At 40.7% G+C, this 15,623-nt stretch overlaps 1 protein-coding gene across 7 annotated transcripts in view; it reads right to left on the reverse strand.

Annotated features, from left to right (window-relative positions):
• Positions 1 to 9,545, reverse strand: part of LOC132395978 (protein-tyrosine sulfotransferase 1-like) — a 128,497-nt gene extending 118,952 nt beyond the window's left edge. For 2 of the 7 annotated variants that reach the window (XM_059973232.1, XM_059973231.1), the window contains exon 1: positions 9,242 to 9,520. The gene's annotated coding sequence lies outside the window, so the exon portion shown is untranslated. Of the gene's footprint in view, positions 1 to 8,965; positions 9,119 to 9,241 lie in introns of those variants that run through there. The other 5 variants (XM_059973235.1, XM_059973229.1, XM_059973230.1 and 2 more) reach the window with 5 other exon arrangements.
• Positions 9,546 to 15,623: the final 6,078 nt, after the last annotated feature.

Below are 15,623 nucleotides of genomic sequence, written 5' to 3' on the forward strand. Positions count from 1 at the left end.
TGCCTCGCTCAAATTCAGTAAAATCCCACCATCCATTCCAATATTATTTTTCTCTTCCTCCGAGATACCTGGCTGAAACTGTGATTCATTTGCTCTTGAATTTCACTTTCATGTTCACTAACTTAAAATACATAGTTGTTTTTATGTAATATTTTGTTGCAAGTCTGAGTTCCAAAGCAAATCTGGCAATATAACAACTTTGATCTTAATAAAGAATCATGAATGGCACCCTCTTGAAATGTTAACAATCCCTCAAACCCCTCTTCAGCCTTTGATTGTCTACTCATGCACACTCAAACCTGCCCATGAATCTTAACCCATAGCCATCTTTCTGACACTTTATTAGCCTCCATATTAACTAATCCTCTCATGTGATTGAGAGTTTGAATCGCCTGGGACTATACTCTCTGGAGTTCAGAAGAATGAGTGGGGATTTTCTAGAAACATACAAAATTTTGAAAGGGATAGATAAGACAGAAGTAGGGAAGTTGTTTTCATTGGTAGGTGAGACTAGAACTAGGGGACATTGCCTCAAGATTCAGGGAGAAGATTTAGGATAGAGATAAGGAGAAACTGTTTTTCCCAGAAAGTGGTGAATCTGTGGAATTCTTTGCCCAGGGAAGCAGTTGAGGCTTCCTCACTAAATATATTTAAGAAACAGTTAGATAGGTTTTACACAGTAAGGGAATTAAGCATTATGGGGAAAAGGCAGGTAGATGGAGCCGAGTTTATGGACAGATCAGCCATGATTTTATTGAATGGCAGGGCAGGTTCGATGGGCCAGATAGCCTACTCCTGCTCCTATGTCTTATGTTCTTACATACCAGTTGTGTGGTGAAAAAGGAACAGCACCTCTTTCACCTCAGACAGCTGAAGTTTGGTGTGGGCCCCGAATCCTAAGAACTTTTTTTGTAGGGGCACAATTGAAAGCATCCTGACTGGCTGCATCACTGCCTGGTATGGGAACTGTACCTCCCTCAATCGCTGGACTCTGCAGAGCATCTGTAGATGTGAACTTCCCACTATTCACAGGACATTTACAAAGACAGGTGTGTAAAAAGGGCCCGAAGGATCTTTGGAAACCCATGTCACCCCAACCACAAACTGCTCCGGCTGCTACCATCCAGGAAACCATACTGCAGCATAAAAGTCAGGACCAACAGGCTCTGGGCAGCTTCTTCCACCAGGCCATCAGAAAGCTTAACTCATGCTGACACAATGTATTACTATGTTATATTGACTATCCTGTTGTACATACTATCATAAATTACCATAAATTGCACATTTAGACAGAGACACAACGTAAACATTTACTCATGTATATGAAGGATGTAAGTAATAAAGTCATTTAAAATTCCTGCAATTTTTAAAGGGAGATACAAGAGACTGTAGATGACCAGAATATCAACAATTCCTTCAGCTCTACCACAGATGATGCTAACCCATCAAGCTCCTAGACCAGATTGTCTGTAGCTGGAGTTTTAAAATTTATTCAAATTATGCTCATTCCACTTTTCCCTTTCTCTGTAACCATCACAACTGCCCAAGTTGAGCTTCAAAATCTCTTCAATAGGGATCTCATTAAAATTTAACTTTAACTAAGTGCTGAGTTACTAATCCGAATACATCCTTAATTTTACTTGTGAAATACTCCTAGACATTAAGAAAATACAAATGCTACAAATTATAGTTAACTAGCTTCTCCATGAGCTTTATTAATTGTAACCCCATTTAACAGAGCCATTTATGGTTCAGAGCATACCAACGACTTTGCCCCAGCTTCTTAATAAACTGAAATTAAAACCATTTCAAAACAATTATTTAAAAAAGTACTGTGCTCTGGATAGAGAGGAACCCTTGAATGAACAATATTTTGATTTTCAAAAGGTGCTTGATAAGGCTACACATCACATTACTGAAATGAATAAAAACTCATGGTCAGTGAGAGAATGGATCAAAGGCCTCAGATTTTTTACAATGTGTTTGGATGAAAGCAAAGCTCTGGTTGCTATAGGTACTGATGATACAAAAAGCAAGCTACTGAAGAGTATACACAAGAAGCTACAAAAATAAAAGCAATCAAGCAAAACTCCACCATAATTTATTGTTTTGAAATCTCAATGGTCCACCAGATTCTGATTCTTAAGTTCCACTTAAAAATACACCAAGGTTTCAGTTCCTGGGTTCACTTGAACATACCAGGGTCCTGATCCCATGCTCCTTTTAATCTCAATGGATTCACTGGAAAATATTAAAATATATTGTAACAAGTTGGAAAAAAGTGTGAATTAAAAGCATGTTGCAATATTAATTAAACTAGCAGTAGTCCAATATAGTCTGCTAGCCCAGCAGCATAGAGTGAGTGGTTGGATTTTAGTTTTCCTACATCAAGGCGAAAGACTGCAGAGCTCCAAGATGCAGAAAAACCTGGGTATCTAAATGCATTACCGTAAATTCTGGTGTATAAGCAGAGAATTAGGCCCTAAAATTAGGGGGTTGGCTTATACAGAGGGTGCCAATTTTGGAAAAATTAGTACACGAAGGAAGACAGGTCGTATTTTCTGACTGTTTTTGAGTCAAATTGGTTCCATTGTCAACCCATGAATTCTTTGCTTTGTTGAAACTCATCTCGTGGCTGGAGCACAGACATCAAACCACAGGGGATGACTGCAATGTCCATATTTTCAGCTTTCAGTGCTGCTTTTGTCTCACCTGACAAGTGCGCTTTGAACTTGCCTCAGACAAGTAGCGACTTTTACTTCCTGACATCTTTGGGACATCAACGCCACACCTCTTTAACCCACTTCAAGCAACTCATTTTGTCCATCCAGCAGTGTTCTTGAACGTAAACAATACCCCGTGGTAATTTTCTGAGCAGTCTTTGTTTTTTGTCTCGATACAAGATCACGTCTATTCATAAATCAGGTGCACCAACTTCGGGTAGCTTTGAAATTTTCGCTGACCTCACTGTGTTTCTCGTCCCATTTCAACGCTTGAACTTGAATCATTTCTCTGGTAACGATGTATCCTGACGATCGCTGGTGATTCACTCAAATTTTTTCTTCCAGTTCTGGCCACTGGCATGTTTTCCCGCAGTTTGCACATTTCATCTTTGGTATTTCACTCAGCGTGTCCTCTGCCTTTCTCCACTCTGTCACTCTCTCGTTTACACTAAACTTCTTAGCAGCTGCAGAATTATTCGTTCCTTTAGCAAAATCAACAACTTTCAGCTTGAAGCCAGCATCATATCGCACTTGTTATAACCTTTGGTACGTGGTAGTCGCAAACTCAATACTGAGGACATGTAATGACCCTGCCACCCCATGTTACGTTTTAACAAAATTGCGATGGGTGCTAAATGGTTTCACGGGGGTTACATTTCGGAGGATTCTTTTCTATTGGAAACCTAATCCAAAATTTCTCTCCCTGATTTATATATAAGAATTCGTCTATAATGCTCTACAATGTGTAGGCCTGTTTTCTTAGCAGGTACTGGTTCACAAAATTTCCAGGGTCCGGATCCGGCAAAGCTGAGTACCGACCTGTGAGATCTTGTGATCTTTTCTGGTTAAATCAAAAACCTCTACAACAAAGGTCAGCTTATACAAGGGTAACATGAAAAAGTCACTTTTTTAAACTTGAAATTGGGGGGGTCGGCTTATTCTCTGGAATATATGGTATTCATCAAAAGACTAGCATACAGGTAGAGAAAGTAGCTGGGAAAATAATGTTATTCTCAAATACAAATCCTTTGATCCAACTCAATTATATAGGATCTTAGTAAATACTGGTAACCTTATTAAAGATTGGATGAAAATGTGTTGGAAGCAGTTCAGACAAAGTTTGGGGCTGGGCAGGTTATACATGACTGAATAAGCAAGACTTTTATCTAGTGGAATTTAGAAGAGGGAGTTGGGGCTAGATCGACTAAAGAGTCTTGATGGGATGGATGTGGAGACTGTTTTTAGAAGAAAATGAAATGACAGATGTTTTTCTTCAAGAGTTTTTCTTCAAGTGTTCAACTCTTCCTCAAAAGGGCAGTGGAATCACAGACTTTGTTGGATTAAATTGTTACTTTCTTGTAGTTTAACTTTCTTTATCTGTGCTTAAGTGTGTACATAATCAGTAGTTTGTCTAAATTTTCAGTAGATAGTTGGTTGATTACTTCTGTAGTTTCTTTGTAAACCTAAATGTCATGGCAGTTTAAGACTGTCCGCATTTCACAGACTGTTATCTAACCAGCTTCAACCAGTTTGCAGTATAAAAAGAACATGAGGTCTGTTCTCTTTTTTTTAAACCTTTCTCTTTACTTGTTCGTTGTTGTGTTACTTGTTTGGCAGGTGCAGGCTAATATTGTATGTACTATGATGGTCATCCAATAAAATGGCTATAACCATAAGATTTGTGCTTCCAAAGAACCATCTGGACAATATCATTGCCAGATCCAACGACTTTGAATATTTACAGGGTGGGAGGGTAGATAAGATTCTTGAGTAGCAAAGGTTGGTTAAGTGGGGTGGGGGAGTTTAGTGAAAATAAGCAAGAATACAGAGTTTAATAACAATCAGACCAAACATGATCTTAGTGAATGGCAAAGTAGGCTCAAGATGTCAAATGGCCAACTCCTGTTCTTAAATATGTTCATAACTAAATTGACACATTCACCATTTATTTACCCAAATCAAACCACAAACTTTTTTTTATATATATACACAGAAGATCAGGGGAGATGCAAATTAATAGAGCATTTCCTGCACATCTGCCCTCACCCCATCCACCCGCCACCTCACTCAGGATAGGGTTCCCCTTGTCCTTACCTAACACCCCACCAGCCTCCAGGTCCACCGTATAATTCTCCGTAATTTCCGCTACCTCCAACAGGATCCCCTACCAAACACATCTTTCCCTCTCCCCCCCCCCCCCCACTCTTTCTGCTTTTCGCAGGGATCGCTCCCTACGCGACTCCCTTGTCTACTTGTCCCCATCCCTTCCCACCGATCTCCCTCCTGGCACTTATCCTTGTAAACAGAACAAGTGCTACACCTGCCCTTACACTTCTTCCCTCACCACCATTCAGGGCCCCAGACAGTCCTTCCAGGTAAGACGTCACTTCACCTGTGAGTCAGCTGGTGTGGTATACTGCGCCTGGTGCTCCCGGTGTGGCCTTTTATATATTGGTGAGACCCAACGCAGACTGGGAGACTGTTTCACTGAACACCTACGCTCGGTCCGCTAGAAAAAGCAGGATCTCCCAGTGCCCACACATTTTAATTCCACGTCCCATTCCCATTCTGATATGTCTATCCATGGCTCCCTCTACTGTCAAAAGGAATCCAAACTCAGGTTGGAGGAACAACACCTTATATACCGGCTGGGTCGCCTCCAACCTGATGGCATGAACATTGACCTCTCTAACTTCCGTTAATGCCCCTCCTCCCCTTCTTACCACATCCCTGACATATTTAGTTGTTTGCCTGTTCTCCATCTCCCTCTGGTGCTCCCCCCCCCCCTTCTTTCTCCTGAGGCCTCCCGTCCCATGATCCTTTCCCTTTTCCAGCTCTGTATCACTTTCGCCAATCACCTTTCCAGCTCTTAGCTTCATCCCACCCCCTCCGATCTTCTATCATTTTGCATTCCCCCCCCCCCCACTACTTTCAAATCTCTTACTATCTTTTCTTTTGGTTAGTCCTGATGAAGGGTCTCGGCCCGAAACATCAACAGTGCTTCTCCTATAGATGCTGCCTGGCCTGCTATGTTCCACCAGCATTTTGTGTGTGTTGTTGCAAATTAATAGATTGCCTTTAACATTACACAAGCAAATATTTAGTTTTCAGCATCTAGATTGCTCAAGAAACCACTTAATATTTTTGAGAAGTAATTAGGAAATTACTTAGATTAAGCATACATTAAGCAATCCAAAACTTCATTGTTCATCTTCCAATGTTACTCTTTGTAAACTATTGGCTTGGATTTCCTTCTTTCAAGACAATCTTTAAAAACACTTCTGATCAAACTTTTGGTCATATGCCTTGACTCAGTGTCCAATTTAGCTTCATGCTTGATAGCAATTTGCAATATTTTATGACATGGAAAGAGAATAGACACATATAACCTGATAATGCAAAGTAAATTTAAAAGACTTCCGGTTTGGAATTCAGATAGGAGTCATGCGAACAATTTAATGGAATTATATGCAAAAGATAATCAATAATAATATTAAACTTTTGTGGAGTTAACCAAAGATGAACTGAAATTGCTGAATACAATGAGCACATTTTGTGTGCATAAGGGTCCCACGTTACCAAAGCTGTTATTGTGACGCTATTACAGTGTGGGGTGTCAAGAGTTTGGAGTTCAATTCCAGCATCAACTGTAAGAAAGTTTATACATTCTAGACGTGAATGTGTGGGTTTCTTCCCACATTACAAAGACATACTGATTAGTAGGTTAATTGGTCATTGTAAATTGTCCTGTTCAGGTGATGTATGTGGGTTGCAGAACAGTGCAGCTCATTGGACTGGAAGGGCCTAAACCACACTATATTTCCAAATAAATAAGACTATGATCATCTATTCAATTATTCAGAAATCCTGACAATTTGGCACATGGTTCAACAGGTACTGATTTCTGCACTAGCATACCAGGAATCTAGTCTTCATGCTCCCTTTAAAATTATGAGGTTCACTGGAAAATTTATTATATTACTAAGCTGTGTAACATCTCAAAGAAGTGAATAAGATTGCAATGTTAATTGGAATAATATGCAATACTTCAGAAATTCTGCCAAAGTCCTAAACACAGTAGATTAACAGAATATTAGTTTATTTATCTTGTAGAGAAATCCAGTATTTCCAATGACTTTCTTTTATTATTTACAGTATTACAATTATACAAGAATCCTTAATTTATCTAAAATACACTAAAATTAAACTGAGAAACTGTTTAGTATAGTGGCAGCTACACTTTCCTACGGAGTATATTTCTCTATATAACACTGCCAAACTAGACTGCTATTATAACAGATAGTGATAATAATTCACAATTTTAATTTTTTTAAACCACATACAGTGAACAAGCTAAAATACATTTGGTAATACTAAAAAAATTCCACCTCTAAGCAAAGAACCAATTTGTCATATGTCAACAAACACAATCTCAGGTTACATCAATTGCCCTAACACTCTTCTCAATCATACTTGCCGTTTAGTTAGAGTAAAACTAACTGACAGGACAAATGGGAAAGTATACACCTGTTAGGGACTGTTAGGCACAGGACATTTTTCAGGATTATGGAATGGTGTTAGCAGCCAATTAATAAAAACAAGAATCAGTTTTCAAACTAAGACAAAGATAATTGTTTGATTACACACTACTACCTGCAGAGAGCGAACCTCTCTGCACTGTTGTAAAGGAGGCTATTTTTGAGCCTGGATTAGCAACAAATGTATTTCAATATACAGAGACTCTCAACAGTCCATATATGTTTCCATTGTAAATATGCAATTACGTAGAGCCAGAACATTAAAATAATAAACTATTGTGACTATTGAAATAGTAATCAATCTGCTGCTATCTTCATAAACACCAACATTATGATTGCAAAATGTTTTATAAGCTCTGTCAAGTTAAATTGGACAGTGAGTCAATGAATTACTTGGGCGGATGATCAAAAGTTTGACTGAAGTATATGCACAGATTATCTTAAGCGGGAAATCAAAGGCAGAGAGGTTTACAAAGAATACATTGTTGTGCTTAAAGAGTGCAAAACCAGAAGGTACTTTTGTGCTGAGAGAATATTTCTAGAGATTCTCAAAGAGATCTTCGAGAATGACAGAGTTATGCTGACTAAAGATATAAACCATATCTACAACTCCAGTCTCTATGTGGTTCATTCAAGCCAAAAACCTACATTTCCTTCACTCCAATAATAAACTAAGGGTTACCGAACTATAGTGCATCCACATACATTCAGAAAATGAATCGTAAATATCAGCATATGGAACACTTATTTTTTTTAATCTCACAAGCCGGCTTTCAATAGACTCAAACAGCAATAAAGAAATTTTTCAATCCTTACATTGTAGCCTCTGGCCATCTGAAGACGGCAGCTCAATAATCAACTCGTCAAACCTGGCACAAAGCCCTTGGTCTTCCTTGCAGTAATGATTCCTACTAGACTTCTAAGACATGAGCAGCAGATGCTCTTAAACCCACGATGCTAAGAAAAACAAAGTATTCCAGGACAAAATGGAATTTTCTGCCCCATCAAAATGGAAGAGCTGTTCTAGATACAAAAGCTGAGCAAACACAACACTGCACGTTAAACTACGTATCCATTATCTCTTAAGCAGCCCCAGCCCTCGTCACAGAACATTGGCATCACTGGCCACCACAGAACTCACAGAATTATAATCACCCTCGGCCCTAAGGAACCGTCCATGAAAATCAGCCAAATGCAAAACAAAGACACGTGCTCTGAATCTGCAGGGATTTTTTACTGAACTGCCTATTCTCATTAAGTAACACGGTTCAGGGTGCTAAAAGTTGTTTTGGCTGCAGTCATTTTTTTTGGTAGCTAAACCCGCTACATTATCAGATAGCCTAAACGAAGATCCAGTTTCAGACTGTTTGCTTCAATTTTAGATTAATTTTATCTTCAGCTGGATAAAACAAAACCTAGACTGGAAAACAGAACTATCCGCGGTGGCACCAGAACACTCAAGCCCTTTTATCGGCGGCATACAAATTGGCAAATACATGCTACAAACTTTGTAATATTTCCAGCATGTAGCATGAAGGCAGTTCGGGGGCGTGGAGTCGGGCAGACCTGCCACCCAGAGACAAACAGCACGCCAAGTTCATAAGGAGCCGCATCCCCGGCTTCTGGAAAACACCACGGAGCGAGGGTAAGTTAGTAGGAAGCCGGGCAAGGTGAAGAGGGACAGAGGGGTCGGGGCTCGCTCACCGAACGTCTCGGGGGCTCCGGCCAAGGTAAACACCCGCAGTCCCGACGCCACCACGCGGCAGGGCGGCTCCCCGCGCGCGAGCGGGGATGGGGGGGGCGGGGGCGGGGGGCGCGCGACCAACCGGCCACCGGTGTCGGGGATGCGACTTCTTTCCACCCTCCATTTCCCTCCGAACGCAACCCAGCCGCCCGTCGAGCGGCCGCTCACACATCGTCCTCACAGTCCAACTTTCACGGCGTGAGCGGGCGGCCGAGCCGCTCGCCCGCGCTACTCACCGGGATCGGCGGGACGGACTCCAGAGGCAGCTGTCTCTCCCCGCCGGCCACCGAACGCCCTCACAGCCATGTCGCCTCGCTACCCCCTCATTCCCCTTCCGACCCTCTCTCTCTCACTCACTGCCCCTCCGCTGGTGATTGATGGAGCGGAGTTGGTCTCCCATTGGCTGGGCGGCAGTAATCAGACGGCCGATGATTGGACGAGCCGAGCGCACGGGGCGGGAGCATGAAATCTGCGGTTTTAAGAAGCAAAAAAACGGGTAGACCATTCGGCCCGTCGCTCCTGCTACCGTTAAACATGATCATGAATAATCTTTTACATAGGTGTCAATCAATTCCATGATTCATTAAATAACAGACTTTCTTGATCGCTTTCTGTTGATGAACCTCCACAACTCTCATGCTGAAAATGTCAAAAATTCACCAGGATAAGGGGAAGATAATTTTCTTCCATCTCAATCTTGAATGATTGATCCCTGAATTTGAGACGGCCGTAATTCTACACATCTAAGCACCAACATTGTGCCTGCTGTCTACTCTATTTACTCCTTGTAAAAAAAAGTTTCAATTACAATATTCCTCATTTGCGTTTACTTCGGAGAATATTAACTGTCCGAAAGTGGCTACATAAAACCGATTATTTGCGATCATTGTTTTACTTAAAGGAGTGTATATTTGGATCCAGACAGAATGAACGTGAACGGAGACACAGTAGACTGCTGCTGCAGGAAATGGAGGAAAAATAAACTGCTCTAAGAACTCGGTGGATCAAGCAAAGTCGGTTAAATAACTTTTCAGGTCAAGAGCCTGCATCAGCACTGGGACTATAGAGGGAAGATAGCCATCCTGTAGAAAAGGCGGTGGTGGTGGGCGGTAACCAGAGGCTGGTACATGATAGAGAAAAATTAGTGAAATAGTAGATGAGTAGGTGAATTCATGTGCATGAGGGGTGCAGAAGCGTGGAGTCAGAGGCCGATTGGTGATAGGTGGAACCAGATAAGGGGGGGGGGGTGATAGGAAAGTAGAACCAAGTGGGGAGAGAGAAGGAAAATGAACAAATAGGCAGAAGTAACTAATTATGAGTCCAGGTGGTGAAGGGGAGATGGTGGTGGGAAAGGTTAACAAAGAAGGAGAGATCCTGGATGTACTGATTGGAGTTTGAGAGGAACATGGGAGGAATGAGTTACCTGCAATTTAAAAAATCAGTATTTATACCATTGGTCTGTCAACTATCCAAGCACAATATGAGGTGTTTTTACCTAGTTTGCATTTGTCTTCACCATGGCAGAGTAGTTTTGAGACAAGAACTATCATACATAACCAATAAATACAGTCATAGCTGGGGATGGGGGTCAGGCAAATGCCCCGTGGTCATGCATTTGATTGGGAGAAAGTGGAAGAGATGAAAGGAGATCTTGTGAACGTAAAAGATGGTTCCAACTTAGATCAGTAAAGGCTCATGTTTTCCAACCATTTCTCTGGGAGCAAATGCTGCTTATCCATCTAATTACACCCATACTTGTGTTTGCAGAAATTATGGAACAATGAGTATCAGACTGTTTTTTATCTTTGCTGAAAATATCCTAACAAAACATGCCATGTTTTTTTTCTTGTTGGAACGCATCAGCCACGCTGAAGTAATGTTTTGGAATACTATATTGTGCCAAAAAAATGTTTAAATAAAAATGTTCTCATGGATATTTAAATTTTGCTCACATTTCCAATATCTTATCAACATTTCTGCTCCTCAGGATGGCAACAGTTCAAGCCTGCAATCATTTGAACCATCTTTTTGGCTAAATGCTAAAAACTTGCAACCCAGTCCAGCAATTTGAATTTCTTTTTCTTTTGGTCAGAATATAGGGAACTCTACATGAAGATGGTTATTTCAGTCCAGAGCATCCATCCCACTTTGTTGAGCTCAGACCAGCAATGCCGGTGTTGTGCTCAGCACCAAAATTGGCTCCAGTCTCACAACTGATAGATTATGATGGCGCACAGGTTCATTAAGTGATTGGCTGAGACTTCCAAGAAGCACAATGTCCTGACCTGGACCATTTCAGTCATCATCAGCAATGCTGCTTCATGATAGACCTTGTTGCTCTGTTTGCTCTTACCTATTGAAGAGATCTGGCTGGCTGCAGTAGCAACAACCTGTCACCAACATTTCCTTCACTGAGGCACCTTAGGGTTGAGTGGCTTCAAGTAGCAGATACTAAAACTTCTTACTTGACTAGTAAAGCATAATTCCAAAAAGACAGTGACAATGACTATCATCATTGCACATAGCATTAAAGAAAAAATGTATTCTCTTTGATAACCTTTAAAGACTGTTCCTTTGATACTATAAATATTCTGTTTCATTTCTACTACACCCTTCCCCTTCTGCACACACACATTTCTTTCCACTAATTGTACTTCAAAAGCAGAACGTACATTCTATTGAAACTTTGCTCAAATGTGCAGTCTTCATGTGGAAACTTCGACAGTCTGATCCAGGCCACAGCAATTTGATAGCGAAGAGCATCATCGTCAGAGTCACACTGAAAACCTCTTTATACCAATTCTTTTCTCTTCATCGCCCATTGCTGATGGTCATTTTGATTAAAATAGTTCATTTCTGCATCAGAGGCCTAGCACTGGAGGGGAGATGTGCACAAAGTGGAATGAGGCTGTTGGTGCTTTCAACAATCATTGCCACATGACTCAAGTACTGGATTAGGAGACTTGAGGCAGCTGTGTCCATGGAAGCCAAGGACAAAGTAGAAAGGGAGTAGAGAGTATGATAATCTGCAGTTTGATTCATTTAAACCTATACATGCCAGAAATATACTGTTGAATTAGAACCCTTAAAATAATGGCACATTGTCTTGTATCTATTGGGAATTCAGATACACCATAATCTAAAGGACAAATTAGGGCCTCTCTTGATTGCAGCCTTGGATTCCAATCAAGGCTCTAACAGTCAGTTTCACCCAAGGTATTGGCTTGTGAAAAGCATGTGATGTTTCAGATTCACAGTGCCTTGTAAAAGTATTCAGCCCAACCCTTTGGTCACATAAATTCGTATTACAACCAGGGATTTTGCTCAATTTAATGGAGAAATTTTTATTTGTGAATCATATGCTCCATTTTTCACAGTAGAGCCTGAAAACAGGGAAAATTGTAAAGCATGAAAAACCAAAAATTTCAAAAACTGAAATGTCAGCCAGTCGGAAGTATTCATCTCCCTTTGCTCAGTACTTAGTTGAATCAACTCTCGCAGCTATTGCAGTCAGTAGTCTCTTTTGATAAGTTTCTATTAGCTTTGCAAAATGTGATGCAGCAATATTTGCTCATTCCTTCTTGCAAAATTGCTCAAGCTGTGCCAGGTTGGTTGGGGAGCAGCAGTGGACAGCAATCTCGAGGCCTTGATAGGGATGTTTTATTAGGTTAGGGCCAGGGCTCTGATTGGCCACTCAAGGACGTCAATTTTCTTCCTTTGAAGCCGCTCCATATTTGCTCTGACAGTGCTCTGGGTCATTGTCCTGCTGAAAGACAAACTTCCTCCCTAGTTTGAGCTCTCTGGCAGAGGCTAGCAGGTTTTTTTTAAAACAAGATCTCACTGTATTTAGCAGCGTTCATCTTCCCATCAATCCTGACCAGATTCCCAGTGTCTTCTGCTGAAAAGCATCCCTATCATCATACTTTTCAGTAGGAATGTTGTTACCCGGATGATGTGCAGTATTCAATTTATGTTTCATGTACTGCTAAAACAAAAAGCATATCCTTGCCCATAAAGACTTTGCAAAGCATCACTTAGAAGTAAATATGCGGAAGAGGATCTTGTGGTTGGATGAGACAAATATGGAGCATTTTAGCCTCAACACTAAGCTGTATGTGTGGCGTAAATTTAGTATGTTTGACTAATTAGGGCAGTTGCTTATTGGGCCAAGATGTACTGGTCCTGATGTGTCCCAATTAACTGGAATCCACTGTATATCGATTATCTTTATACCTACATAAATTATACATCTGTTAACAATATGCAGTTAGTATCCAACAAATGGCTGACTGCAGCATCCAGTAGATGTGTTAAATTGTGCAGTCTTTTCCTGAAGTATCAGTTAACAAATCACTAACTGGAAATAGTAGTATTAATTTTACCACATAATTTACTCTGAACAGGCTAAAAATAAACTCCATCATGGGCTATGAAAGGAGGAGGGTTCGACAAGGGGATAGCAACCCCATCCTGTAAAAAACTCACAGCTACAGATATGCCAACAAAAGCTCCAAAGACCTCATCCCTGGAAGAGGAAGGATCTTTGAAGATGGACTACACCTGTGAACCATTTGAAAAGTTGGCCCAGGACAGAGGACTCTGGCGATCTGCTATCGACAGCCTATGCCCAAATAGGGGTAATGGGTTAAGAAGAAGAATACTAGAAGAATGTTCATGAGTGAAAAGTAAAATTAGAACCAAGGCAGTTGATAACCTACAAATCATTAACATTAAACAAAGTGACAGGTAAACTGACAAGGGAACAAACAGGAAATTAAGGTATATAGACCATGTACAAGCAGATGTTTGGCTTAAATTGGCATCACATTCAGCACAGACATCCTGGACCAAAGGATCTAATCCTGTGGTTAAAAATATACAAGAGTAAGTGCCTGACCAGTAAGCAAATTTTTTTTAAGACCATAAAGAACTTTTAAAAAACAATGACAAATTGGATTTCCGTATTGTAATGATTGTAAAATATTTCCTACATTGCAACAGAGATAATATTTCATAAGAACTTAATTGGCCTTGGAGTAAGATGGGATGTATGGGGACATGAAGGAAATATATGAATGCATGTTCTTTAGGAAGAAAATGTGTTTTACAGTCTGTTTTTATTTTATATCTTGCCCAAGCTCCCCCTTGCAGATGTGGGTGGAGAAATGGCAGATGGAGTTTAATCCTGCCAAGTGTGAGGTGTTGCACTTTGGGAGATCCAATGTAAAGGGATATTTCAGAGTTAATGGTTAGGTCATTAACAACATTGATGCACAGAGGGATCTTAGGGCCCAAATCTGTAACATCCTGAAAGTGGCTACAGAAGTTGGTAGGCTTGTTTAAAAAAGGCATGTTGTATACTTGCTTTTTAAATTAAGACACTGAACTCAAGAGGCAGAAACAAACAAGAGAAAATCTGAGCAACACACACAAAATGCTGGAGGAACTCAACAGGCCAGGCAGCATCTATGGAAAAGAGTACAGTCGACGTTTCGAGCCAAGACGTCGACTGTACTCTTTTCCATAGATGCTGCCTGGCCTGCTGAGTTCCAACAGTATTTTGTGTGTGTTGTCAAGAGGCATGAAGTTATGCTGCAGTTTTATATAGCACTGGTTAGGCCATATTTGCAGTACTGCATTCAGCTGTGTTCAACCAATGAGGGGATGAATGTTGAAGTATTGGAGAGGATGCAGAAGAGGTTTACCAGGATGCTCTGTGGATTAGAGGGCATGTGCTATGAGGAGAGGATGGACAAACTTGAGCTGTTTTCTCTGGAGAGGTGGAGGCTGCAAGGAGACCTGTTAGAAGATAATAAGATTATGAGATGTATAGATGGAATGGACAGTCATAACTTTTTCCCAGGGCCATGATGTCTAACACTAAAGTCTAGTGAGTGTGCATTTAAATTAGGAAGAGCTACGTTCAAAGGAGATGAGTGGGGCAAGATTTTTACATAAAGTGGTGGATACCTAGAATGCGCTGCTAGGGGTGGTAGTGGAGGCAAATATGATAGAGGCATTTAAGAAGCACATAGATTGGTACAAGAATATGCAGAGTATGGTAAGATAAGGGCCTCATGAAAGCAGAAGTGACTAGTGTAGTCAGACATTTAATTATTAGTTCTGTTCAACATTGTGAGCTGAAGGGCCATTCCTTTTCTGTACTGTCCTATACTCTACGCTCCCTGTCTTGTCAAATTGAACACAGGTTGCTTACTGATGGACCACATGCCACATAAATAAACTTCTCCATTCCTCTGGATAACCTAAGATCAGCAGAAGTTAGTGAACTATAATCACAAGCACGGAAAACTTTGCCTAATTAGTTTTTTTGTTCTTTCCTGCCGAGGCCAATTAGCCATTACAACTCAGCCCAGTGATCAAACTAAGAACTTACAGGCATGCCTGATTCACAACTGGTCTATGAGAGCCATTTATTGCCTGAGCCATCAGCTATGCTTTAATAGTAAAAGTTTAACGTTTAAAGTAAATAGTAAGTTTTCTTATCAAAGGGTTCAAAGGATATTGAAGTAAAATTCTGCCAGGCTTCATATATGCTTTTTGCTGTTGTCAGCTGCCAGACCACATTTTAGATGATCAAAGTGGGAGAAAAACAAG

The sequence above is a fragment of the Hypanus sabinus genome, chromosome 6 (assembly GCF_030144855.1).
Source record: "Hypanus sabinus isolate sHypSab1 chromosome 6, sHypSab1.hap1, whole genome shotgun sequence".
Taxonomy (NCBI): domain Eukaryota; kingdom Metazoa; phylum Chordata; class Chondrichthyes; order Myliobatiformes; family Dasyatidae; genus Hypanus; species Hypanus sabinus.